This window comes from Lagopus muta, chromosome 2, assembly GCF_023343835.1.
Source record: "Lagopus muta isolate bLagMut1 chromosome 2, bLagMut1 primary, whole genome shotgun sequence".
Classification (NCBI taxonomy): domain Eukaryota; kingdom Metazoa; phylum Chordata; class Aves; order Galliformes; family Phasianidae; genus Lagopus; species Lagopus muta.
Genome location: NC_064434.1, coordinates 4,906,300 through 4,933,172, shown reverse-complemented (window position 1 = coordinate 4,933,172; position 26,873 = coordinate 4,906,300). Strand labels below are relative to the sequence as shown.

Sequence of the window (26,873 nt, the reverse complement as noted above, 5' to 3'; positions counted from 1 at the left end):
GAGCACTCAGTCATGCAGACTGATTGTATGTTAGCTGTGAATGCCGTTTCCAGTGTTCATGCTAAAGATGAATGTTTGGACAAGTGCTTATAAACTGGGGAACAGAGCAAGCAGGAATAACAAGGTATGAAAAGAAAGTGTTATTTTGGGTTTCGCAGGTGACAAACCAGGGTGTAGAGGGATTAAGATGCTCAGGGTCCTGCATGGAGTCTGTGGCAGCAATCAGTCCTCGATCTCCAGTTTGTCAAGGTTTTAATTGCAGTGTTTCTTCCTCCCCTTGTTAATTGGCTTACTTCCACGTTTTAAAAATAACGTCTAGAGATTACTTTCCTTTCTTCCAGTTTCAAACAGTATAGCCTGAAGTTTTTTTTCTTTTTCAGTTGAGCCTTGCAAGGAAAGGGTTGGAAAGCTTCGTCTAAACAGCACCTCCCTGACATCTGATACTATCTCGGAGCAGCCTCTGACAAGTGAACCCTCTCATTGAAATCATGTGAGGAATTTTGTTACTCAACACTGAAGATCTTCTGGGGGAAAGGAGGTTGCAAACTATTAACTATGTGGTCTTCTTTGCAAGCTGGCACAAAAAATGTTCTTATGCATTGAGGCGGTCATGTGGTCCGCAGAGAAGAGCAGGGAATGGGCTCTGCAGTTGCCGGCCAAGTGAAAATTTCATCTTGCCACTGTGAGAAATGCGTTTATTTCTGTGCTGTGCCTGCTGCAGAGAGATAGAAATGCTTGAATTCTGGTCTTTCTTAAGAATTGCATTGTTTGATTTCCTTCCCCTCTCCTCCCACTCGACTGGGTTAGCCTGCAGCCGTGAAAGCAAACGGAGGAGCTTATATGGTAGAGAACCTTAAAAATCATATATTGTGTTTGGGATGCTTCTGTTCTGTGCTGGTGCAGTCAGGTTGACCAAAGAGGTCGTTGTTCATGCGAGCTTCCTGCATAATGTGCTGCTGAGCAAAGTGCTCGTTTCACAGTTATGAAACTGCTGCTATCACAATTACTGCGTCGTAAAGCCTAACCTAATCAGAAGTGATCGATTTATGGCCACCACTTGTGTGGTGCACTGCTGGAGCAGGACTCTGATGGTTCAGATTTGATTCATTATGGCTGAGCCACTGTCCTCCTTTACTGCTCCCTGATAAAGGAATACTTTGTACCTTAGCCTGCGAATCTTTACGTACTTCATGAAGCTCTCGGTATTTTAAAGGTAGAGAAACTGAGGCTGAGTGACTCAGAGCCACGCGTTGAGTCCGTGACAGTTGTACACAGCTGCCTCAGTTCCCCAGCTGCCGCACATTTACACCTGTGATACACTAATATGCTGTCAATACATGGCATTTCTTGGCTAATCTTGTAATGCACTCAGCACAAATGCCCGAGTCAATGAGGTTTATTTATTTATTTTACAGCAATGGGAGAATTTCCCGTCTTCCATTGACTTCTGTGGTTTGACACTTGTCTTCCTCATTTATTCTCTTAATTTTATTGCTTTTAAAGCTGTTAGGTATTTTATTTCCCTTTCTGTCAGACCAAAAGAAGCACTGGGATAAGTCTTCTTATAAGACCATAAGGGATGCACCTTTTTCTTGCACTGCTTTTCTTTTCTTATTTGCTTAATAGGAATTTTTCAGTGTTGGACTTGAGATCTTTAAGAATGCACATGCATGATTATTACAGTTTTGATTCAGCGCCGTGTTAACCTGGACACCAAAATATTGAGCAGTTGCTGGTTTGATGTGCTTCTTTATGTACTAAATAATATAGGACTGGTTACTCTTCTCGTCTGTGTGCAGATTTCATTTTCCCAGTTTTTAATCAAAGCTGCGTGCAGAGTTTGAAGTTAAAAACTGCTCTTAAAACTGGGAACTGCTGTAGTGGAGTGCTTGTGACAGAGTGAATTCTGCTTCGTCTTTGCATGCAGCCCCAGTGTATGAAAGGTCAGTTAACTCTTTCTCCTATAGAATTTCCATAGGAACGTTTATTTCGTTTCATGGTGGTTTTAGTGCAGTTACTGTCCTGAAACGTATCAGCAGGTGTAGCTAATCAGGTTTTATATACATATATATACCAAAAGGACTTCTATGGTCTGGCTGGACAGGGACCTGGCTTTGTGTGTGTGTCTGCAGCATGTTGGCAATGCTTTCTTCCAGCTGCTATTTGCCTTGTGAGTTGGGTGTTGCTTTCAGATCTGTGGAAGAGTTTTTTGCAGCCGGAGGAAAACAGATTTTATTATGTGCTCCATAGATGGAGGGGCCTTCTTTTGTTCTCCGTACGTGTAAGGAATCTATGGAGGTTAGATTAAATTTATAGAAATCCCATTCACTGCTGTGGTTGTAGATGAGGTATTAATATTGGAGTAAGGAAGTAATTTGCGAGCCAGGCATGCAAAATATATTAATTATGTTTGGTTCTGAATACCCCCATCTCAATCTCTCTTGCCTTGAATTCCTGGCTTTGGTTTCCTCTCCCCTTTTGAACTTAGTAGTTCAGAAACCTTCTTTCCTTTTCACTTTCTGAAGTTTGTCAATAAAACAACTCCCACTGAAACAATACTGTGGGCTGTGCTTTCAGTGAGCATTGTGAGCAGCTGGTTTTATTCTTCTGATAAGCTATGTCGTATCAATTAGGAAGTGTAGCATATAGTCATTTCCTGCATTTAGAACTGCCCATTTCTTATGCGCTCTGAAGCAAGCCCTGAATCTGCTTTTTGTTCTTCCAGCAGTACTGCAATACTGATGGAAGCAGAAAGCATTTAGTTAGTTCATAAAATACAAGCGCTGTTTCTACTTGGGTATTTATTCTGACCTTTATTTTGGACACTTTCTCTGCCATGATCAGATTCTCTGGTTACAATGTCAGCTTTCACTAGAAGTCCCTTTGTGATTTCACTGGCGGGGCTTTGGAGTTGGAGCTGGGTGTGCACAGCTCTGACATGTAGTAGTACTCAAAGGTTGAAAAGGAAAGTTCTTCTGGCAGGGAGATGTCAGCAGGCTCCCTCGTTTCTAGGCTGTGCCGTAAGTCTTGCTTTATGACCCAGGGCAAACTTCTTGACTCGCCTGTGTACCGGCATGTAGTATGAATACAATCCTTTCAGGGCTGTTGAGATGTTTGCATGTTCCTAAAGTATTTGAGGATTCTTGGCTGGGTGGTGGTGCGTGCTGCTCTCAGTAACATAAACATGAATGACATAAGTGTATTTACACAGAATAAGAAGTAGTTATTGAAGCTAATACTGATTTTTTTCATGCCACAGATGGGAGAGGTAAGCAGTTCATCACCCGTTTGCTCGGCCCAGTTGTGTTATGCGTTGTTTCCAGACCTCATGGTGGTTTTTGCTCTGGCTGCGTTCACAGGGGCTCCATCTGCTTGATGGAGCAGTGCTGTGTAGTGATACGGACAACGATCTGAAAAAGAAGGAACTTACTGAACTTGAAACTTATCCCTCTCTCCTTAATTTCCCTACCCATAGAAGTAGAATGATGTTAATGTATCGGAGATTCATAAAAGTTAAGGTGAGAACAGACAATTAAATCGCCTTGTCTGATATGTTTTATATGTTTTATATCACAAGTCTTTAAATTTCAATCATTTACTCTGAAACTGAGACCAGTAACCAATGTTTGCCAAAGAAAAAAAGCTTGGATAACTTTCCAGCCTTGAATGCCCATCTCCAGTAATTTCTGACTCCTCGCTTCTGGTAGTGTGTGCCATCTCACTGCTGCAAGTAAGTGGCTGATTTCTAATTTGAATTTGTCTAACTTCTGCCGCTGGTTCTTGTTATGACTTTCCTGACAAGATTAGAGCCCTTTAGTATCCAGTGCTTTCTTGCCATGAAGGTACTTACACTCTGTAATCACGTTAGTCAATTGATAAGGAAACAGAGTTGAGCTTTTAAGTCTCACTCTGAGGCATTTTCTCCAGCACTCAGATCATCCGGTGATTCTTCATGGTCTCCATTTATTTTTAACATAGTGGAAACCAAACATGGTAAGTGTTCCAGTCTGCCTCTTATCCACACAGACTATCAAGGTGCAGTGACCCTTTATTACTATGCAGCTGTTTATAAGGTTTGTAGGACCCCTTTTGCATAGGGAAATCCCTGAGGTTCTTCCTAATAAAGTCTGCCACTTAACAGTTTTGTTTTGCATTTCTTAGTTTACGAATTTGCCTTTGTTTTCAGATACGTTTTGCTTTTCTGGGCACGGTTGAAGCAGATATTCGGACCTTTTCCTTTGGCTGTCCTTTCCTCACAGTGATGTACTGCTCCCACAGCTGTGGTGACCGTCACAGATTTCTATCTGCAGTGCAAAACGTTGAACTGCGTCAGACTTGAAATTTAGTGACAAAAAAGAATTGACATGGTGCAGTACCAGAGCACGTGAAGAACGCTAACAGGCAGCTCTCAGAAAGCACCAGTCAATATGGAGCAGCTGATGTGGATCTCCACTGGAACCCAAGTACACTCTGTGCGCATAATTCATTCTGTTTGACTACATTTGTAATCTCAAGGAGTGAAGTTAGCCTTTTATCAAGGCATTTTTTCCACGAGTACATGCTGACTGGCATTACTGCTGTCCCTGTTCTCTAATTCCTTAGTGGGATAATCTTTTCTCTGTTGGCTTGCCTGAGCTGGAATGCTGCTGGCCACTGCACAGCGCTCTGGGTTTGCTCCATCCCCTTTTTGAGCATTAGCATGAGCAGCCATCCTGAATGGTGGGTTCCAGAGAGTCCCTCATTTAAAAAACATTTGATTGCTACGAGGAACGTGCTGTGGTGTTTTATTCCTGAATGTCCACAAGTACAAAAGCGCAGTGCTCTTGGGGATGCCATGGTGCATCTGGAAGGTTGCACAGCTGGGTGGGAGAAGAGAACTTCCTAACCCTTACAGGTACCTACTTTGGGAGACACTTGGGAGTTAGCCCTCAGTTCATTCCATGGGCAGTATTCTGGTAAATATTGGTGTCACCTTGTCACACTCAAGTCAATTCTGTTCTATTCGTAGCAGTGTGCCTGGTTACGTTTTGTTAAAAACACAGCTGCCTTCACTTGGCTGTTCCTTTGAATTGCCTCTTCCTATGCCAAACTGATTTAGCCTTTACTCCCTCCGTGTTGCAGCTGTAATCAGTACTGCACTGAATGTCTCTTTCTGGTAGAGAGGCAGTATTTATGTTGTTGCTTTTTAGGACGGTGTATCATAGGGGATCCTGAAACCAAACCTGATTTAAATGCCATTTAAATGCCATTTAAATCATTACCATTGTCAGTAAGAAATGATGTAGGTAGCTTTGTTGTTGTTGGCTTTCCTTTTTCTTTTTTTTTCCTTTTCTTTAAAGGTATGTGAAAGGACTTGCTCCATTGAAAAGCATCTGTTTTGAACCCTGCAGTCCAGTCAGCTAAAATGCAGAGGGGTCGGGCGCATATCTGAAGTTTGGGATGTCTGCTTCCTCTCTGGCGATTGGTGGGAAAGCTGCCAGAGAGATAGGCTCTGAAAAAAGGTTTGGAAGGGGGCACAAAAGAGAGGCGGACTGAGGCACGGTTTGGAGGCTGGAAAAGGTACTTTAAAAGAGCTGTGCTGTTTTACTGCTTGAAGTCTGAGGTGCGGCCCAGTGATGTTTTTTAAGACAAGTAAGAGACACTCAGAAACGTGTGGTGTTTTGTGGGACGTAAATATTTCTTACAGCGGCTTTCCTGCCTCCTCACTAGCTCGGTATCTGATTTTTCTGTTCCTCTGTCTTCTTGCAGGAGTTGTTTATTGACTGAAATTGTTTCCATATGGCTGTAATGTAGAGCTTGATTACATTAAACGTGGCGCTTTCCTGTGGCATTGCAGTGCTATGAGAAGCTCATCCCTCTTTTTTTCTCTTTCCAACCTCCCCTTCTTCCATAGAATTTTGTTTTTGGAATGTGGAACTTGCTAGGTGTCATCTTCCCTGCTCTGAGGCTTGTATAACTGGAAAGCTGGGATCCAGTTCTTTTTTTGGTCTTCATACTTGATTGCTTAGGTGGGTTAAGCTTGCTCATAAATTGCTGATAAAATACTTAAGATGAAGATTAGAGTGACGTGATTGCGGTTTGAGAGCATTACTGGAGCTGGGCCCTGAGGTGCTAAGCACTGTACAAGTATGCAGACAGGAGATAGCTCTGGAGGTAAAGACTTAGTGCCCATCAAGGCACTCCATTTAGATTGCCTTTGCTTACACTGATGATCGGTTTAAATATTGCTCCAAGGAGGTGTTAAAATTCCAGTGCTCGGACACTTCATGATCCTGAAGGGCCAAATTCACTGCTTATCAGGAGGCTGAAACTGTCTAGTTTGCAGACAGCAGATCCATTTACTAGCAGTGGATGCAAGTATCTTTGATAAGAATGAAAGTAGGTTGTTGGTTAAGTTAGCTAATAGAACTGCAGTTAGCTAAAAAAACCCAGCATCTCCACTCTGTAATTTTGCTTGCTTTCTTACAGACTTGCGTTCACAACCTGGATTCAAAATTGTCTTTTTAATTAAAAAAGAAAAGATATACGTATGTATTTAAATACCTTTTCTTAACCACATATATTATTGACATCTAATGTAATGCCTCTGTTTCTTGCAGTGGATTTGAACAGCATCTAGGCAGTGTAGTCTTACTTTGGCTATTTGAGGTGAAATGAAGGCAGTGGAGTGATGGGAATCCCTGTTGGCTGAGCGTGTGGAACCAGAATCTGATGAAGTACTAAGCCACCTTTTGACAGTAGTAGCTATCTTGCATGTGCGTAGAGAATATTTTCTTCGTTTTCATATTCAGATAGTTGAGATCACAGGCTGTTTCATTCCATACTGAGAAACCATTTAGGAGCTATAAATGCAAAAATGCTTGTTTCCCTCTCATAACATAAGGTGGAAAAAAATGCGGAATGAGGTTGATTAATACAAAAATCTTTCAGTAGAGGACACAACAAGGTTCAGTTCATTTAATAAAGATAATTCATGTGGTTTCACTAAAGCATTTTAAAATGCAAACCATGTTTCTTTAACCTTTTTATGCATCTAGCATATGAGGTATCATTCAAAATTATTAAAACTCAGTACACACGTTTTAAAATTGTTTTCTAAACAATGTGGCTGATGTCTGAGGGTTCCAGCCGTAGTGCAGCTACTCCATTTTCAGTCGCTGCAACATGAAGTTCTCTCCAACCTTTTCAATTCAATGTAAAATGTGAGTTTCAAGAGTAGAAGCTTTGCTACAAATGGCATCTTGGATGGGATAGGGCATGCAGGAGCTCTGCGTGTCTTTGAGGCAGATTCAAGCCTGAGATTATTTAGATATGCCTTGTGATTTGGAGTTGTGGCTGTGAAGCAGTTGTGGCTGCCTTCTCTGCTTCTCCTGTTCCTAAAGGACTTGCTGCCTGGAACCTCACTCCAGCAAAGGTGTTATAAGCCTTAAAGCAGTGATATAGAATCATAGAATCATAGAATCACCAAGGTTGGAAAAGACCTAAAAGATCACCCAGTCCAACCATTCACCTATTCCCAATAGCTCCCACTAAACCATGTCCCTCAACACAACATCCAGTCTTTCCTTGAACACCCCCAGGCTCGGTGATTCCACCACCTTCCTGGGCATCCATTCCAGTGCCTGACCACCCTTTCTGAAAAGTAATACTTCCTCATGTCCAGCCTGAATCTCCCCTGCCGTAGCTTGAAACCATTCCCCCTGGTCCTATCACTGATGACACGAGAGAAGAGGCTGACCCCCAGCTCACTACAACCTCCCTTCAGGAAGTTATAGAGAGCAATGAGGTCTCCCCTGAGCCTCCTCTTCTCCAGGCTGAACATTCCCAGCTCCTTCAGCCTCTCCTCATATGGCCTGTGTTCCAGACCCCTCACCAGCTTATATGATGATAGCTTATATGATGGAGCTGCCTACTTTCAGGCCCTCAGAAGGATGCCCCACTTCAGTGGAAAGGTGGATTTAAAGCCTTTAAGTCTCCTTTATCTTTCATTTATTCTACTTTGAATGGTTCCCTGTCCAAGATGCTGTTTTTGTGGATTCCTTTATCAGTGGCTTGTACACACTGTGAGGAAAACTTTTTCTGAAAGGACGTGGATCTTCCAGCCATGATAGGGTGCTACAAATCCAGATTTTTCTGGAAGGTTTTCCTATCCCCTGTTTTGCAGAACAGCGTGGGAAAGGTAGGCGGGGCAAGCCTTCATTTTCTTCTGTCCCTCATAGAATGTACCAGTTAGGAGGGAGCAGAAATGGAGCTCAAGGTGCGTTTACTGTTTCCAGTGTTGACATTTTAGTAGAAAGGGAGGAGCAGCAGATGAAGGGGAACTGCCTGCACTCTTGCTGCTTGTACCTCTCACACATCAGAACTGTGTCTTGCCTCTTACCCAATGGGTAACAAAACAAAACCTTCCTCTTTCAGCCCCTCCAAAGCTTCCTTCAGGGAGCTCCTTTACACTAACAAAGGTTAGGTAGTAAGCGATTTACTGTTCTGTGATTTGTCAAACCTGTGAAAACAACACGAGTTGAGGAAGGTTCTCTTGTGTTCTGTGTGAGTTCAGATATCTAAGTGTGGAATAAAACTAGTGCAGAATGTCTTTGATTTCCATGAAGCTTCAGTGCTTTTTTGTGTGTGAGCCTTTAAAACAAGATATAACAAATGTTACAGGTAGTGGAAGTTCTCTCTGGGTTTTGCAACAACTAAACTGGAACTCTATTAAGGAAATTTCCTTTTTTAATTAACAAGTGATCACAGAGCTCTAAGACCTTTCATACTTAATCGTAATTAATTCTCCATTGTTTTTTTGCTTTTGATGGGCTTACTGCTCACTTTCCAAAGGAGACACTGGCTCTTCCTGCAATTATTTGATGAAACAATTTACTTTTCAGCCTTCCCCCCTGCCCTTCATAGTAAAGTCTGCTTGGAAATCTGCTTCTGGTGCCCTCTTGGGTGCTGCTTCCCATGGTTGCTGTCTCTTGGGTATAGAAAACTGCACAGTGCAGGAATTGAAATGCTTTTTTTTCCTCCTTGCCCACTCCAGAAATCCAAGTCCGTAGCATGGACCTTCTTATTAACAGCATGTGTTAAATGTCCTGCAAACAACTGTATGAACAGAATGGTCCTTCAGGCTTCTGTTAAGAATTACTTCTGAAAAAAGACGGCAGGCTCAGGGCCGGGCCGTCTCTGCAGTGTTATCAGCACATCGTGGCTGCAAATGTAATTTAGTTTTTAAATGTTGAAGAGAGGAGCTGTGAATTCTGAGGTACAATTGTTGGAGATGTGATTTGGGCAGTCCTGTGCTGGGGCTGAGCTGTGTGCATTCAGAGCACTGGGAGTCTTGTCCATGCTTGGTGTTCACAGAATCCAGTTAAGCTGAAGTTAATACTTCTCCCATTGCATCTTGATTCTTTCTTACCCCTTCTCTCAACACCTATGGATAATCTTTTTCACACTTGTTCCTGTGTTTTTGCAGTTAGTTTCCAGTTATAGGCAAAGCTTAAAACCCATTTTAACTCAACTTAGTGATGTTCTCAGGTTCCTGAAGCCACTAGATCAAAATGCCTGCCTCATAGTCCTTAGAAAGGTTGTCTTCTTAGGGGAAGAAATATCTTTGTAGTCCATGTGTTGCACCAGTACCAACAAGATCCATGTGGATCGTGTGCTTGCACATTTATTTATTGCATTGTCAGGGAATGAGGTGCAGCCCAACCTGAGCAATTCGGTGGTGTTGGGAAACTCAGTAAAATGGAGAAACTGCAATAATTGTTTTGTATAGATAAACCCTGGCATTTTTCATCCTGTCCCCTATTCTTTCCCTTTTCCTGTTTTTGAAAGGTGGGCCTTCTAAAGTCTTTGATAGTAGCTCTGGGATGGATTTGTCCTTCTGGACTTAATGCTGTCTGTGACTGGCACAGGGGAGAGTAGAAGGCAGTTGTTTAACGAGTTTAATGTGGCAGATTTCTGTGAATTAAGTGAGGTTCCTGCTTTGCTGCATTGGTGAATGTGTCTACAAATAAGGGTATGTGCATGTCTTGAAAACACAGCTTTAAGCAAGACCCTGATCTACAGTAACAACAGTGCTTCGCTGAATATAGGTAGATGAGCTTGGTAAGATTTACTTCAGAGGTGCACATCACAATGTGGAGTCCAAGTTGTGTTAAAATCAGGTTTAATAAATGAAAGGCAGTGCTGGTCAGGTCAGAAGTTTGCCTTCACTAAAGCACAGTGCAGCTGTGGATGCTGAGGAATGATTCTAAGGATGGGGTGAACACTGATACCAGTATGTACTTGAAGATATCCACACAGCCTGGTTCAGGCTTTCAGTATAGCTTTTGTATCCCATCTATTCCAGTCAAAGAGGAGTCTATGCAAGTTAAATCCTTAATAGAGCCTTTGTCTAAACAAGCTGCCGTTCCCAGCTGTGACCATTGCAGTGTTCACCTATTCAGTGTTGCATACCTAGAGGCTGGGTACCCTTTGCAGAGTGAGATGTTCATAGTTCAGTTCTTAGTGCCTTTAAGTCACTTTTTTACTTTTTCTTTTCTTTCTGATAGCACCATTCAGTCCTGTTTCATACCACCACTTAAGGTGTGAACAGATACTGTCAATTAAGTCACCTCTGCAGGACAGTAAGCAGTCTCTCCTCACTTCCCCCCTCCTGAAGTTGCCATCCTCACTGATGTCCATGTTCAGTCGCACACTCGGCTCACACGAAGTTGGATAATACAGACCTGTGCACAGCTTCACATCTGGTCTGGCCCAGGCAGTTTCTGCCTACAGTGGGTGGGCAGCACTCACACAAGCTGCTGCCTGGGCTGCAGGGCCTCCCGAGGGTGATGGCAGTGGGCAGGTGTGCACAGCCCAGCTTTTCACTGACACGTGCAAGTCTGGCAAACTGCATCTCTGTGTCCAAAGTAGCATTACAGAACAACAGCAGCAAGTCTCTGCATTTTAGGTTATCTGCAAACATCTATAGGACTCTCAGTTACTGTTTAACTCCTGTTCTGTGTACTCTTTGTACATAAGAACTGAGTCTGCTGTCCTTTAGAAAACTGAGTTTGTTTTCTGAGCTGTTGGTAGTTTTTTGGTGTGGTGTGAGTGCTGTTTGTCATTTCCCTCCCTTCTAAGTTAGACACCTTTAGATCCCAGTAGGCTTTCCATTCTCTTGCTCATCACATTAGCACTGCAATCATGTCTTTTTTCCTGTCCCCTCATACTGGATCATGCTCTCTGTACCAATACTGTATTTTCTGACGCCCATTTTTCTATGAAAATGCCACAACGTGAGGTTGTTTTTGTGGCTACAGAGATCTCTCTAAGAGAGTTTCCAGTCTTCAGTAAGGACACTCACCTTTCTTTTCCCCCCCACCCCCCCGTGTATTTGACAGCCTCAGAGTTTTGGAGCATGGCTGCCTCTCAGTTTACCTAAAGCATTACTTTCGTACAGGATATGTGCAAACACCATTTCTAACACGGTACAGCAGTGCTAATTCTTTAACTGAGGGAAAAGGAACCAGAAACAGCACTGCAATGTTGTTTCCATTAGTTACATCATTTGAAGCACAAGGGTTATAGTACCTTTTACCACGTGTTTATCTTTTCTGATTTTATTTTGATGTGGGCATGTAAAAACATTTCGGTTTCCTTGTCCCTTTGCATTTGAAACTGTAACCTATTTGTGGTACGTAGTAGAGACGTATTTTCTTTAGCACTTTTGGTTTAAAGTTCTTCCTGGGAGAGGAAGAGAAGAAAAATTGAGACTTATTTCCAACAAAAAGCAAAGTGAGAGGACAGCAGCATCTGAACTGAGCATCATCTCTGCTAATAGGAGCAAAAGACAGCAAAATAGATTGAATGGTTCCTTACTTGCTCTGTTTTGGAGAGAGCAAGGGAGAGTGGTAGGCTGAGGAGAATAATCTGCAGCTACACTGCTGTGAATGACATTTGCATTCCTCCTTGTGTGAAACTGCTAATGGTTCTAACAGGAATGTATTGGAAATGGGTTTCTTAACCCAAACTGAGTAGCATGCTCGAGTTCCACTGCTTCTGCTGATTTCTCTCCAAAGATTCCTGCTTTACACCTGTGGTATTAAAAATTCATGGGGCAGCTTGAGATCAAAGCGAATATATGTTCTCTTTACTGTGTAAGCTGGGGTTTTGTGGAACATGTGCACGGCACCAATTTGTCTTATGTAGGTGTTCTAGCAGAGGCAGACAGCCTTTAGGTTGTGTTTGAGCTGAGGTGTGGGGTTGTATCCCAGTCACTGGTGGTGGTCTGCTTCTGTGTTGTCTTCCCTAGGTGAAATCTTCAGCACTGTGATCCGTATTTCTTGCTTAGTTTGGGGTGGTTTTTTGCATGGTTCTGCTGTGTGTGTTCCACATAAATGAGGTCCCACTGGTCTGCTGGAGCACTGCTGTGCGCTTAAAGCTAGGCCTGAGAACATGGCCGAGGCTATTCTAACCAGCCTTGCAGTTGGGGCTTCAGGTTGGAGGCTGTTTCCAGGAAGGGGATGGTCTGTCTCTGTGTGTTTGCTCATTGCTGAGAACAAAGCAGCCCTGCTCTAGGTATTACAGGAGCAATCCTGATAAGGGCCTTCTGTTCATTCATATTTCTTCACTGAATAACTTCCTCTTGCCTTCCTTTCCCACCTTGCCGCACATACTTAAGAGCACATGAAAGAAAGCAAACTGTCATTGGATAATATGTTGTTTTCCTTCCCTTCCTTTCTCACCTTGCCAGGACACAGATCTTACTTTTGCAGAGAAAAGCCTGTAGGCGCGAACCTCGACTGCTCTGGTTCAATAACAGCAAAATTCCTTGCTGTCCCATGGCTTCTGCAGGGCTGTGCTTACTCATCTTGAGGTATCCCTTTGAGATCCATTCGTGCCACTTTTCCCTTAAGTTTTATTCCACTCTGAACGTGCCCTGGTGGGCTGGTTTTTATGCGCTCTGTTGCCTTTGGACTGTGGGAGTTGTGTGTGTGCGTCCTGGGTGTAGTTGAGCCCAGTATGCTGTTACTTTAAACCACTGATAAAAAGAAAGGGGAGGGAGGAGAGGCAAAAATCTGAAAAGCTGCTAGATCTTAAAGATTAATCAGCCTGGCTTAAATAGCAGGCAGGGCTACAATCATTCTTTTCTACGCATTGTTTCCTTTCATTCTGCTCTTGCGATGTTGTTTCTCCAGGGGAAGATTTCAAGCTGCATAAGACTGTTCTTGTATTAATGTCAGGACAGAGGCTGAGGTTATTTGTGTGAATATGTATGAACAGTTTCATTACCTGGAGTTACTCCCATTCTTTCCTGATGGGTGGAATTATGGCCTTATACGGTACAATTGTTTATCTATTACTCTGTTTCTACACATCTGTGTGTGTATTTACAAACTTCTACTCTTGCATATGAGCTTCCATGCTGAGCAAAAGAGTGACAGGAACTCACAGGCCTGTGTAGATGATAAGAACAGTCCTGCATGTAAATATTCTGAAGAATATGCAGTAGTATTCTCACAGAAAGGACAAAGTCCCTTCCTGGGGTTGATGCAGTTACCTATCTGGCTAGCATTGGCTAGAGTGTATACTGCTATGCCTGAGGGCTGCTGCTTGTATGCACAACTTCAGTTTTTGCAGTAACCAAAGAAACTGTGTGGGTAACCTGGAGGATGGGCAAGGAATAGAGTAAAGAAGGGGCACTTCCTAAGGCAGGTCAATCCCCTGGCAAGGGCTTCACTGGTATTTCCTACCAGCTGCTCATCCTCATCTTCCCTCTCTGCTGGGGGTCTTCTCTGTTCCTGTGCAGGCTAACTGGGCTATCGGAAGACAGACAAAGAACCAAGGAACCTTGTTTAAGCAAAATCAAATGTTCTGGACTCTGGATATGAGCTAGTTCTTGACTGCTGTCAGTGTTTCCCAGCCTCGTCTTAGAAGCTGAAGAAGTACAGCTCTTCTTAATCACTATTTTGAATTAAGAATAAGTTTTACTGAAAGAGTTAATGGCTTTTTTACTCTATCACAAATTCATGCAAGTGGTAGCAGGCTACAAGGTGGCCCATGGGTTTGCTCTGAGAAAGCTGGATTGTTTTCTTTCTTAGAGTTAAGAAATATGAACTTAAACCTTTTTAGGCAAAAGGAAAGGCTGTGGATAGCAGGCAGGTTTTATAACACTTCATAGGCAGCTGGCAGACCTCGCTGGGTGCAGCCCACTGCCTTGGTAGCTCCATCTGTAAGGGATGGGTTTTGCCACCACGTGGGGCTGTAATGTGAATTGATAGGTTTCCTTGGGCTCTATTGCTTAGAATAATGTATGTGTGACTTATAGCTGAGAATGCGTGTTCATTTATTGAAAAGTGTTTGATACCAGATCAGAGCTTGCATTTAGGGAAACAAATAGCTTCTTTTTTTATCTCACCCCATCAGAAGTGAATGTGGTGAAGTGAATGGCAAGGTGAGGAGCAGTGGGTGGAGTTGTTTGGTAGTGCTTGGGGCTTTGTTCAGAACAATTTGGCTGCTGAGAGGGGTTTAACTCCTGGTCAATAAAAGGCGGTTATGAGATCAACTGGTAAGCAAGGGAAGATAAGTAAGGAGGAAAAAGCTGCTTTTCCAGCGTCTACTGTCTTGTTGCTTTCCCAGTCATGACTTTGGGGGGTACAGTTTTTTTCTTTTTCTATATTTTTTGCTGAACAGGGGGCTCACAGCTCCAGGCAGCAGGGGGAACAGTTAGTGTTTCTCTTATCATGTGTGGCATCTTAAAGAAACTGTCTTAAAGGCAACAATAAATGCTCTGGTAATAATGCAGACTAAACTGTACTTAAAAGAAGTCTGTATCCATCACTCTGATATACTGAAATAGCAATCTGCTGATTTGATGTCAGGATGATGAATTATGACCTTTTTATTATTTATTTTAAGGTTTGGTTGCAGACTTTATAAAAACAAAGTGTGTCTGGTTCTGGCTGCAAGGTTTATTGAATGGCTGGGAGAAGCTTTTAGATGTGGAGCACAATTGGTGATTTGTGCATATAAATATTCAAATTTACATATACAAATGCATTTACATCTACTTACGATTTATACTTGTCTACATAGGTAACTTACAACGTATAAAATTACAGGCAGGTGTAAATCACTCTTATTTATATGCATGGTAGTGGCTGGAGGTCAGGTCACGGGTGGCACCTTGCTGTGCATGGGAGCTCCTGCACGGGGAGAGACAAGTTTGAATTGGGGGGGAAGCAACTTGAGATGAAACAGGGTAAGGCATGTGTGGAGTGACACTGAGCTTGTGCAGATTTACATACATTTCTCTGAGGTTTGATCTAATCCTTCTAATTTGTGCAGACAAGGCCAATGGAGAACAGTGGAGCAGTGTGCACGTGTGTGGCTTTGTGTAGTGAAGCCCGTGCTGTGCTGCTGTGCGCTTGGATGCTTGGATGGTGGAACAGCAGTGGTCACGTAAGCTCACAGGAACTGTGGGTTCATATGGATCTGGATTCAGATCTGGATGAAGACGTTGCACATCACTGGTCATTTGTTTTAAACTAAACTCAGGGAAGTGGCTCTTTGATTGGCCAGAGTTCAAGTTATTCACCTGCTCTGTGTGACCATGTGCTCGATAGCTTTGATGCTCTATGTTGGCTCATGGTGGTGTTGATGGCTTATCTCGGTGTCTTGAATTGGCTCAAGGTCTGATATGAAATACCATCAATTGCCTTCTCATTCCTTATTCAGGCTAAAACTTCCCGTCACCGAGTAAATGTTTCCCTCAAGCTATTGATGCTGCATTTGCAGCTTCCTAGAATGGCAGTAATCAACTTTGCCTGATCAAAGCCTGGTTTAATTCTTAGAAACAACTTACTAGAACTGAGCATTTCCTCCATGACCCGTGTAATACAAGAATGTAGTCTGTATTTGTGTCGTCGTTGTTTGTTCCTTCATAAAGGGTGAGTGCTTTTGTTTGTTTGAACTTCAGGTAATTAAGGTGATTATTTTTTTCCCCCTTCTTAGTATCATAGAAAGAGACAAGGGGGCAAGGGAAAATGGTTTTAAGGAGGGAAGATTTAGGTTGGATGTCAGGGGAAGTTCTTTACAGAGAGAGTGGTGAGGTGCTGGAACAGCTGCCCAGAGAGGCTGTGGATGCCCCGTCCATCCCTGGAGGTGTTCAAGGCCAGGTTGGATGGGGCCCTGGGCAGCCTGGGCTGCTATGAAATGGGGAGGTTGGTGGCCCTGCGTGTGGCAGGGGGTTGGAGCTTCATGATCTTTAAGGTCCCTTCCAACCCAACCATTCTGTGAATTGCTGCTAGATAAGGCAGGCAGTGGCTTTGTGTGGGAATGCCTGGAGAGTTAATTGTGGCAGACCTGTTGTGTGTAGGTGTAAATATTCATAACATGCTTGTCTGATCCGTTAGGTACCTCCCAGCCATTCTCCTGCCCCATAAGTGTGTCACACAAGTGTGTATTAACCCAAGGATGGCTTTGAAGTATGCTGTTTGTATCAGCATGTCAATTGTCAGAGTTAGCACACTGTGGCACAGGGATTGATTTAAATCAAAGTGGCTTAAGTAGCAGGCTGGAAACTTTGGGTTGAATAACTGAACTTAGTTTTGCACATGTATTTCTTGGTTATTGTAAAAGAAAAGTAGAGTTGTGTTGATATCTTTCAGTTCCCTGACAGGTGTTACAAAAACCTAACCAATTGCATTACTTCCCATACACATTACATGCTGAATTAGAAAATAGTTAGTTCAGTCATATTTCCCAGCTGGCTTTTATGTCGAAATCACGTCAAGTTACATTTGGATGGAAATTGGGATTCAATTGACAGCGCAGTTTTACTTGGCTTTATGGCTGTTACAGTTGTGTCAAAGTACAGATTTTCTTTTAAAATAAACTTATTAAATGCAGTGAGTTTTGACTGTGAAAGGTAAATTTCGCTTAATTTCTCGTTACCTTGCCCTTCAGAAACGTAGAACTAGTGGAGCTCATCAACTTGCTTTTAAATGAGGAATAAAAATAAAACGAGAAACTGTTTTTCCTGCTTTTTGAATTCCCAACTGGTGTCTCAACTTTGAAATCTGTACTCATTGAACTGAGCTAAATAAGCAAAGTTAAAAAGAAAATGTTTGTTCTTTTGTACTTGCAGGCAAGGATACTGCTTGAAAGATGGGCTGGCATTCAATCAAACACTAGTTCTGGTGCTTACCAAGTGACTTCCACCAGTTCACTGGCTTGATATTCCTTTTCCTTTGTAAAATGTTTCAAAAATATCTGTCTTACTCGCTTTGTTGATGTATTTAATATTGGTCTCCTTGGTCACATAGTGCTGTGCATCCATGGGAGAGAATCTTCATGAGGGACACTGGTGTCTGGGACAAGGGGTGACGGCTTTGAGGCTGGGTTTAGACTGGCTATTAAGAAGCAGCTGTTAATTATGAGGGCAGTGAGGCACTGACTGAAGGTACCTGGAGAACGTGGGTGCCACATTACCAGCAGTGCCCGAGGCCATGGATGGGCTCTGGGCTGGGGGAGCCGTTCCTGCCCACAGCAGGGGCTGGATTTGAAGTCCCTTCTGACTCAGACTGTGGATGCCCCGTCCATCCCTGCAGGTGTTCAAGGCCAGGTTGGATGGGGCCCTGGGCAGCCTGGTCTGGTATGAAATGTGGAGGTTGGTGGCCCTGCCTGCGGCAGGGGGTTGGAGTTTGGTGATCCTCAAGCTCCCTTTCAGCCTGGCCATTCTGTGCAATTCTGTGTGATTCTCTGTTCTGGGATTCCATGGTGGATACATTGCCTGTCGTGTGGCATTGTCAGGGCTTTGGGGAAAGCACTGCACCCAAGAGTTCGCATTTATGTCCTGAAAGTTGATGCATAAAAGAGCTCACCACAGGCAACAAACTGAGGAGCGTGCTCTAAAGATAACGTCTGTGTGAAGTCCTTAGGCTGCTTAAATGATAGAATTTTGTTTGTTTTCTTCTCTTGTGCCTACCCTGCACATTATGAGTCTCAGGGAAGGAACTGCTTAACTTGCCTCTGTGGAAGGTTCAGGGCAGGATGCTGGCCGTGGAGGGGGACTCTCTTCTCTGCCTGCTATTTTCAGCTTGTTTATCTTTTCAGATAATGCTTGCCCTGGCATCATTCATAGTACTCCTTTAACTTCTAAAGGCTTTAAATGCAAGGTAAACATAGAGCATCTCCTCCTACTGACTCCTTCTTTCTAGCTCTTGTGGGCTATTTAAGATGGCAGCAGTATATCCTTTTACTGACAAAGCAGTGGGTCTTGAGTGGATGGTGGAGCTGCAGCAAGGAAGTGCTAAAATTGGAACGAGTGCATAGAATAAGAAATGGTTTGAGCTCCGCTGCAGGCAGGATAGGAAAGTCGCCCTGCAATTGCTGGAGCAGGAGCTCAGTTTGCAAAATAAGCATTCTTAACAGATGCAACTTCTGTGAAGAAGTTAAAAATAAACTGGGAGGAATGGGGGGAAAAAAAAACAAAGTTGGGAAACAAATGCAGGTATCTGTTTGTGGCGGCTCTCAGTTTCTGAGTGTATTGAAGATGAAGTTCTGAAATCTTGCAGCAGGAAATGTCTATGTGCCATAAGAGTTTCGTTTTATCTCCTTTTAAAATATTAACTTTTCCTACTCCTGCGTCTGGACTGTTTTCCATCCTAAAATGATTAAGGTTTGTCTGCTTCTTGCAATGCTCAGGGAGAAAAATGGTAGTCTGCTATCTACAGGGATTTGAGGGCACACAGATATAGGGAAAACTCTGTTAGTGAATATGTATTGGGGATATCACTTGAGCAGTGATCCCCAGAACACTTCAGTGTGCTGGTAATCCTGCTAAATCCATTCTGACTGCTGAGTGGGAGAGCTCAGCTGGGGCCTTGCATTCTCAGATGCAGAGAAGTTGTAGTACTTCACTACAAAGTTCCATCTTTGAAGTACTGTGATGTTTTAAGCTGACATAGAGTGAAATCAGATCAAAATGACCACGCTAGGTATTAGCTTTGGGCTTCAAAATGTTTGTGGTTTAAAATAATAATCTTTATACTCCAAAGATTATCTTGTTTTTCTGCATACACGTGAGAAGGTAAAAGTACTCAATGTTTACTCTTCATTTTTGAGAGACATGTGTGGTGTGAAGTGTTACACATGCACAACATCTTCTGAATTCTTGGTTGCAGATTGCTCTGCTGTCCCAGCGTACTTGATCAGTTTTAAACAGAATTTGTATGATCACAGAATCACACATTGGCCCAGGTTGGAAGGGACCTCAAGGATCATGAAGCTCCAACCTCCCTGTGCCATGCAGGACCACCAACCTCCCCATTTCATAGCAGCCCAGGCTGCCCAGGGCCCCATCCAACCTGAACACCTCCAGGGATGGACGGGGCATCCACAGCCTCTCTGGGCAGCTGTTCCAGCACCTCACCACTCTCAAGGTAAAGAAGTTGGATCATGAGATCCAAGTTCCCTTAATGTACTCATTTCCTTCCAGTTTCTCCAACGTTTCCTTTTCCTGAATGAGAGGATGCAGGAAGAAGGCAAAAGCATGGAATGGAGGTATTCTGAAGGGCTGTTTGCAAGAGAATTTGGGCAGTATCAGAATCACCTCCAAGTTCAGATAGACTGAGGGGTGGGGAAACCAGGCCAAATGACTGCAGCTGGCGGTGATCTATGAGCATTTTGGACAAAGCTCTCGGTCATAGACTGATTTTGGGGCAGTCCTGTGTGCAGCCAGGAGTTGGACTCAGTGATCCTTGAGGGTTTCTTCTATCTCAGGATATCCTGTGACATCAGAAGTACTTTGTATAGGCAGTGCTGAACTAAGTCAGGTTGAACTGGAGGGTGAAACCTTTTTCCATGAGCACAGGGACTGGGAGGTGCTGGCTAATGTTTCAGTTGCCTTTAGAAAAGGCAGTTTTTCTTTAATGAAGCGGAGCCTACGCTATGTTAATCCATGCTTTGCTCCAGTGATCAATGCAGGAAAACAGCATGCTGTGAAAATTTACCACTGTAGATCGATAGCCCCTAGCTACCCAACTGTATTAAAGGTAATTGATGGGCTGAGGGGATCTTGTAAACACTTGTTTGTCCCATCAGCAGGTTTGCTTATGTGTTTGACAGTAAGGTTAGCTACAGAGCCACTGTCAGCTGCAAACGTATTTCTGGTTTTACGTGGGATGGCTGCAGGATGTGCCTTTATTTGTCTTTTACACCATTTGAGCATTTCCAGTGTGATTAGACATCAGTAATGAAATGAATTTGTTGACAGCAAATTATCTATCTATAGATTTTTTTTATTTAATAAAAACAACCAAAAAACCACCCTTATTAATGCTGAGTGAATTGAGATTTGAAGATGCATCCAACTGGCTTTGGCTCCAAGATGGTGTTTTAAGGGATAAACGATCAAGGTTATGCAAATGAGTGAATTGATCAAAACTGGTGATTTAAATCACTGATTTACATCTGCAAGAGGGAGCTTTGATTTAAATCATTGATTTTAATCTTGTTTTGGGATTGTACTTGCATTATTTTTCGAAAGACAGGTTGATTTTCATTGGCTGGTAACTATTTGAGGCGTGTTTATTTGCAAACAAGCAGAGCTCTTAAGTTAATTTCTTAATTTTTTGCTTTGGGCAGGAGGGGGAATGCTTGACTAGCAGGGTAAGTAGGGCAGGAACGTGTCTTTAGGCAGGAACAAATTGAACAAATCCTTATTTAAGTTCCTAATGCTTTTATTTTCCAGAAATGGCAAACAAGCTCTGTATAGATAAGGATTGCACAGAAAGTGAAAAACCAAAGCTCACTGCTCTGCAATTTGTGTTTAAATGTAGCTGCCTTAAAATGCCAGTTAAAAACAAAACAGAGGAAAGCATCTTAAAAATGTTTTACGTTTTAAAACTGATTCGTTAAACAAAGAAAGCATTATCTGCAGTTAATGAACTGAGCTGTTTCTGGATACTGTGTCCTTCAAGGTTTCAAAGTTGGCAGATCTTTATTCTCTTACCTCGGTTTTATCACAGATTAGAAGAGGAGAAAACAAGCTTTCTTGCTGTTTTTTTTTTAATTTTTTTTTTCCACTCCCAGTTGTTTTTTCAGCTTTTCAGTGGAAAAGTCATTGAAATGAATTAGATGAATAAACTGCACTGAACAAAATGCTGCTTTCGTGCAAAAGCAGGCAAAGGTGTCTGAGCAGTGGTGGCTCTGCTCCCGGTGTTTGTGCTGCACCTTTCACCAGTTAAGGAGCCTCATTTGCTTCCCTTGCTCCACATCAGTGCTATCTGCTAAATATTTTACATGCAACTTTAAACAACGCTGCATTAAGCTGATGCATCGGAGCTCAAAATGTTAAGAGACCTCTGAAAGAAGAGAATTCAAAAAGCAAATCAAAAACCGCTTTGTCTTTCCTTCTGAAATCTGTCCAATATGGATACAGGTATTTTCAGAGCATTTCTTATTGGCGAATGCAATCTAGTTTGGTAACTGAGGTGAAAGATGTGTGAAGTTGGCTTTAAGCATGGAATACAGACTGAATTTCTTCTTTTTTTCCCACTCTGAAGGATTTGATCTTTTCTGTTTTTGCTGTTGTGGGTTGGGTTTGTTTTGTTTATAATGTAGAGTTGTGTCCACTGGAAGGGCCTGGGGCCCCCAGCACAAGAAAGGCACAGAGCTTTTGGAATGGGTCCAGAGGAGGGCAATAGGAGGATCAGGGGGCTGGGGCACCTCTCCTATGAAGAAAGGGTGAGGGAACTGGGCTTGTTCAGCTTGGAGAAGAGAAGGCTCCAGGGAGACCTCATTGTGGCCTTCCAGTGCTTGAAGGGAGCGTATAAACAGGAGGGGGAACGGCTGTTTGTGAGAGTGGGCAGTGATAGGACAAGGGGGAATGGTTTTAAACTAAGACATGGGAGGTTTAGGTTGGATGTTAGGAGGAAGTTTTTCCCCCAGAGGGTGGTGAGGCACTGGCACAGGTTGCCCAAGGAGGCTGTGGATGCCCCATCCCTGCAGGCATTCAAGGCCAGGCTGGATGTGGCTCTGGGCAGCCTGGGCTGCTGGTTGGTGACCTGCACACAGCAGGGGGTTGGAACTGGATGAGCATTGTGTTCTTTTGCAACCCAGGCCATTCTGTGATTCTGTGAGAAGCTCAAGTGCTTTGGTCACTGTTGATGTTCACAAGGTGAAGGATGCAAGCAAACACAGCTTAGTCCTCTCTGTGACTGAAAACAGAAGGCTTTCACACTTCTGTGTTCTGTCCCTAAGTCAGAAGACTTATTATTGAAGCCTGAGAGCAATTATAATGAAGATGAAATGAGAATAGATGAGAGATTCTATTATATTTATTTCATTAAAATTGATGGTATGATGACAGTTTGGTCTCAGTTCTAAAGAGCACCTTAATTCCTTTGGTAATTAACTGTTTGCTTATTGCACTGCTTCCTCAGGCACTGCATAAAATTCATGGCTAGGAAGAAAGACAGCAGTTCAAAGCTCCCAATGCCTTCCCTTCTTCCTCTGCAGCACCAGGCCTGCTCTGATGCTTCTTCCAGAGCAGCACTCATACTCTGCTGAAGGACCAGCTCTGTGTTTGAAGCTGCAGAGCAGGGCCTTGCTTTTTCCTTGGCAAAAACACATTCCTCTAAATGCACTTTTCTCTTTTGGTACCACCTTAAAATGCCTTCCCTTGTTGATTTAGCTGCATTCTGTTGTTCAGTTGGCTGTACTGTAAATCAAAGAGAAAAGTGAGGTCACAACGTCGTGTCACTCAGTTTCGCCTGAGTTCTGCATTGTCAGGTCGTTCATCTGCTGCTGTTGGTGATGCTGTGATAAATACCTTCCGTTGTTCAGGTGACTACAGCTGGAAGTGAAAAGAATGATACCCTTACCAGGCATTCCTTACATGTTAAGCTTTGTTTAATAAGTTAGAAAATATTTGCTGTTTCTGGGGGAAAAAACTACACGAGTCCAAAGTGCTGTTGCCGTTTGGTTCTGTAAAAGTGGTAGGAGGAAGCAATAGTATGTCTGGTCTTAGGATCAACTGGAAACATCTGTTGCTGCATCCTTGGGTACTTCACTTCTGTGTCTTGAATTAGGTTTTAATTCTCTTATCTTCCCCCAAAAACTGGGCACGTGTCTGAATACAAACTGTGAGTCTCTGGCCGATGGGATGTACTGAGCTGGTCTATGCATATTAGGGCATTCATTTAGAAAAAAAGGTGATGTGAGGCAGAACAGAAATACTGAATGGTAAAGAGAAGTGAATTGATTAGTGCTATTTACCTTATCCATAACACAAGGAGTACCAGGTGTAAAATGAAGCACAAAGGGTATCCTTTAAGATGTGTGCCAGCTTGGATAGAAGAGGAGAGTTTCTTTCCAGTTTCTGTGAAACACCTGATTGCTGGTGGTGTTACAGAGCTCATCCCTCAAAAATGTGGCCATGGGAGTAAGAGATTAGCAATCTTTGGCTGCTGTTAATCAGTGAGTGGGGGCACGGTCCTTGGCCAGCTGTAGCACATGCTTTCCCTTGCTTAGGTGGACAGGCAAGCAGAAGTGGGATGAGAATGGGGTGAGAAAAAAAAACTGGAAGTGAGGATAGGGTAGAAGCTGAGTATACTGCACTAAAAAGATGGGGAGGTGATGTGAGTTGAGGGAGGATTGTCGCAATGAAAGGAAGGGGTGAAGGGATTTGAAGTGAGACCCTTAATAATCCACTTGTCAAGGAGATGTTCAAACCCTGTCTGACGGTTTGCTGCAAGGAGTTTGTTTTCTGTGTTTACTGTAAGGACTGCAAGAAGTGGTCGAGCTAAATTTCAGCAACAAATGAATGGGAAGCAAGTAATTTCTAGCCGTGCTGGAGTTTTGAAATAGCTCGTTTGCAGAGGTTTAATATTCTGGTTGCTCTTCCCTGAGTTGATGTAGGCTTTTCCTGCCAGTAGCTTCATCTCAATGCAGCAATAGTTATCTGTGAGTCAAAGTGATCCTGCAATAAAAGGGCCTTCTTAATCAAAGATGGTAAAGTCGGAGACAGTCAGTGCTTTCAGCATTGGCATCCTGTTCTGCTAAGGCAATCCCACGTAGGAGGAAGACAGACACAAAAAGTGATTTGGCTGTAATGCAGCAAAACAAATTCTGGCCAAATTGTGGACTTGGAGTTAATGGGTACACAGTGTTACTCTGCGAGCCTCTGTAAGCCTGACTGGAAATCACGGTGAGCATTGTAGTCTGTTAACTACTTAGACTGTTCCGTTATTTCATGTTTGACTTCAGCTGGTGAAAAATGGGGCACTTTCATGTCTTATATTTCAAAAATAAAAACATTTTAAGAATATTAGAAGTAAATCTTGCTCGATTGCTTTAGAGCAGCCATAAGGCTGTGATCTAATCCATTTATATGTATGCATGTGTCATCCCTTCTCTTCCTCAGCCAACTGGATGTTGACTTACGGTGTCAGTTTTCTCCTTGCAGACGTAGAGCTGAGGCTGTTCTGCTGTAACGTGTTTTATAATACATTCACGCGCTCTGCCTCATGGAATGGCTGTACATAAATTGTGCCCAGGCCATTTAAGAACATTATATCCTCGCTGGGTCAGACTGATGGTCAGACCAGCCTGGTATCCAATCTCTGATTACCGTAACACTGCTGCTTGCAGAAACTCAGCCCGTTCCCTGCAGCTGAAGGGGGTTTGATACTGCAGGCAGAACCTGCTCATGGCTTCAGCTTCGTGTCTCACGGCTGACAAAGTTCAGGCCATCAGATGTCCCATTTCTTCCCTGCCCACATCTCTCTCTGGTCTGAGTTTTCTCTCTGAGCCTGCTTTGCCCGACCTGCTTTCTGCAGCCCATCTGCTGGTCTGCTCTCCTCAGCGAGGCCACGTGCAGCTTCTTGACTGATCAGCATGTCGTAGGTAAGAGTGGCTCCAAACTCCACGTGTTAGCAGACTCCATACCTACCCAGGTTGGTATTTTTGGTTTGTTCATTTGTGGCCAAGACAGTTCAATTCCTAAGTCCCAGTTTAGCATGTACGAGGCATGAGGAGTCATTTGAAACTAACTGGTGTTTGTTGTTTACATCCTTAACATACAAAAGAAAAAAAGATATTAAATCACGATTTACTATAGCGAAGGAGTTGATTCTGTATTAAGGCTGTGAGATATATTTATTCACTTTTCATTTCTCAGCTTTTCTTTTGCTCTATTATTTGACTCTAGGACCTAGAGCTTAGAGAAAAGCAAATGCTAACTCTGACTGTGAGGACACTGAGAAAGTTGCTAAGATGTTTTACTTTCTGATTTGGCTTCTAAAGAAAGACTTTAAAAGACTCCGAACTGTCAAAGTTATCTCACTTCCATTTCTCTTTTTCACATCCTTAAATGGTTCAGTTGTCACAAGTCCGTGGTGTGAGCTGCAGGGAATCAACCAGCTCTCTCCAGCCTTAAACTCTTCCAGTGATCCAGGTATCGACCCTGAAGGGAAAAAGCACAGCCTCTTTAAACTTCTAGAGGCAGTTTGCTACACAGGACTTTGATAGAACTAGTTATGTACAGCGCAGTCCACCGAGTGGGGACAAGGTGACAGTGTTGTCTACAAATTCTGGGCTCAGGTTGTTGGGCTGGCTTGCTTCATACGGTCAGCTGTGCTGATGGAGGGGAAGGACAGCTTCTGCTGACATGGTTATACTGCACAGGAGACAGTGTTGACATAGGAAAGGATTTCTGACTTCACTATGCTTGTTCTCCCATTTCTGTAGGAGTAGCAATAAAAGCACCTTGATGTTACCATAAAGTAACAGGGGAGGAGGTTATACTAATATAATATAATGTAATTTTCTAGAGCAAGGAGTCCCGAGTTTGAGGCATAGGTAATATTGGGCCGTAACTTCTCTCACTCCATTTGCTTGCTAAGATCTTAAAAGAGTTTTGTGAGGTTTCCAAATGGGTGTCATCTTAGCTGCTGTCACAGTGTGTGCAGTGTGACATGGTATGCACCAAGCTCACTGCTTTGTTGTTCTTAATACAAAGTGCATGTAGGAACTTCGTCCTTTTTGATGGCAGATAGTTCATAGCTGCTGCATTGAGAGAATTTGCATTCCAAAAAGAGTTAAGAAAAGTGGAAAGTGAAGAAGGGTTGGATAAATTCATGGTCTCCAAGCAGTCTCAGAGGCTGCTGATTGGTTTTCTTCTCTAGAGAATCTTGCAGCATCTTACTGCTGGAACAGTGGAAAGCCTTCCAGGAGTTCTTTCAATTATGTGACTAACTCAGTTATGGGAATCTAGCTCTTTACAGCGGTAAGCTAGGCTCAAGTGTGAGGTTCAACTGGCTTAAGAGATGGCATCCTTGTGTAGACAGAGACAGACTTTGATGTAACTGATAAGTCTGCAATACATTATCAGCTGGATGTAAAGAATCATAAAGGTTTGCTTAAAAAATGGAAGTTAAAAGTACCCCTTTATATAAACTGGTATTTTGGATAATATTCTTAGAACTGTAAAAAGTTTAAGAAAAAAAAAATAATCATCCTACTGTCTCCTGTGCTTGGCAGTAGAATTGTTAGTCAGCAAGAATGTGCAGAACTTTCTGAAAAATTGTTTTTTAGATAATTGCTTGTTGCAGACTGTCTAGAGGAACTCACATTTTATTTTTGGCATATTGCATTAAACAGTAGCTTTTATATTTTAGGACTGATGTGTTGATTTATGTATCCTCCAGTCCTCTGGTGGAGGTCCAATTTTCCAAGCTTGAATACTTGTGTTGAGTAACTTGTTTCCAAACTTTCAGTTCTTAGATGAGAAGATATTACCTTTGCAGCTCAGTGCAGAAGGGTGAGATGAGCCTGAGAGGCCTGAAAGCCTTCATAGCAATAGCCCTCATCTCTTGTGACGGCCCATC

At 42.9% G+C, this 26,873-nt stretch overlaps 1 protein-coding gene across 22 annotated transcripts in view; it reads left to right on the top strand.

Annotated features, from left to right (window-relative positions):
* The window catches only part of HMBOX1 (homeobox containing 1), a 728,731-nt gene that overhangs the window by 4,089 nt on the left and 697,769 nt on the right, over window positions 1-26,873 (top strand). For 2 of the 22 annotated variants that reach the window (XM_048937412.1, XM_048937414.1), the window contains exon 2: window positions 381-490. The exons of 19 other annotated variants lie outside the window; for them this stretch is intronic. The gene's annotated coding sequence lies outside the window, so the exon portion shown is untranslated. Of the gene's footprint in view, window positions 1-380; window positions 491-19,423; window positions 24,194-26,873 lie in introns of those variants that run through there. One more of the 22 variants, XM_048937416.1, reaches the window with a different exon arrangement.